The sequence below is a fragment of the Acinonyx jubatus genome, chromosome X (genome assembly GCF_027475565.1).
Source record: "Acinonyx jubatus isolate Ajub_Pintada_27869175 chromosome X, VMU_Ajub_asm_v1.0, whole genome shotgun sequence".
Taxonomy (NCBI): domain Eukaryota; kingdom Metazoa; phylum Chordata; class Mammalia; order Carnivora; family Felidae; genus Acinonyx; species Acinonyx jubatus.
In genome coordinates, this window is record NC_069389.1 from 66,585,246 (window position 1) to 66,586,437 (window position 1,192).

At 39.3% G+C, this 1,192-nt stretch overlaps 1 pseudogene; it reads right to left on the reverse strand.

Moving 5' to 3' along the window:
* Window positions 1–239: 239 nt before the first annotated feature.
* Window positions 240–573, reverse strand: LOC106985905 (non-histone chromosomal protein HMG-14-like; annotated as a pseudogene).
* Between the last annotated feature and the right edge of the window lie 619 nt (window positions 574–1,192).

A 1,192-nucleotide genomic window follows, 5' to 3' on the forward strand; every position in this document is an offset into this window, starting at 1 on the left:
TGACACCCAAGATAATCAAAGCCTCCCATAGTCAATATACCGCTCTTTTCTTGTTGTACCAAAAAGTAAACAACCATACAATTATTTCACTTCTTAAAAAAAACATTTACACTTAAAAAGTAGTATGAATGAGATTTCTTCCTTCTTAAAAATGTTTATAGAGCTACTAAAAAACTTGCATTTACAAAATAGTTGATAAAAAATATTCCTCTGGATTGTACAAGAAAGGAGATAGGGAGCACTGATAAGACATGGCATGTGATATTAATCAAACTTGGCTTCTTTCTCTCCTGCTTCATCAGAGGCTGGACTCTCCTCATTTTTAGTTTCTCCATTTTCTGCATGTAAGTCTTCTTTCATTTCTTGGTTAGCCACTTCAACCTGTTCTCCCTTTGGTCCCCCTTTCCACTTTGTTTCCACTTTTTTTGTCTGAAGATTTATTCCTTCCTGCCACTTGTTTTGGCTTTGTTTCCACTTTTCAGGAGCGGGTTTGTCTGACAACGTCCCCAATCTCGTCTTGGGCTCCTCCTTTGCCACCCCCTCAGTGGAGATGAACTTTCTTTTAGGTATCATGGCAAAGTGGCTGGTGTGTGCTGGGTGCCTGAGGGTCAACGGGGTGCTGAGAGCCTTCATGAAGTTGGGCTCTATACTGCTTTTCTTTTACCCTTTCAACTATGGATGGACACTTAGCTTGTTTCCATATCATGAGTATTATAAGTAATGCTACAATAAACATAGGGTTACATGTATCTTTTAGAATTAAATTTTCATGAGTTCTTTTTGGCAAATACCCAATAGTGGAATTATTGGAATATACGGTATTTTTAGTTTTAATTTTTGAGGAATCTTCATACTGTTTTCCACAGTGACTCTACCAATTTGCATTCCCACAAACAGTGCACAAGGGTTCTTTTTTCTCCACATCCAAACCAACACTTGTTATTTCTTGTCATTTTCACTTTAGCCATTCTAACTCACATGAGGTGATATCTCATTGTGTTTTCTAAATGTTTATTTATTTTTTTAGAGAAAGAGAGAGAACACACAGGGGAGGGGCAGAGAGACAGGGAGACAGGATCTGAAGCAAGCTCTGTGCTGACAGCAGAGAGCCTGATGCGGGGCTCAAACTCACAAACTGAGAGATCACGACCAGAGCCAAAGTTGGACACTTAACCAACTGAGACCCCCAGGT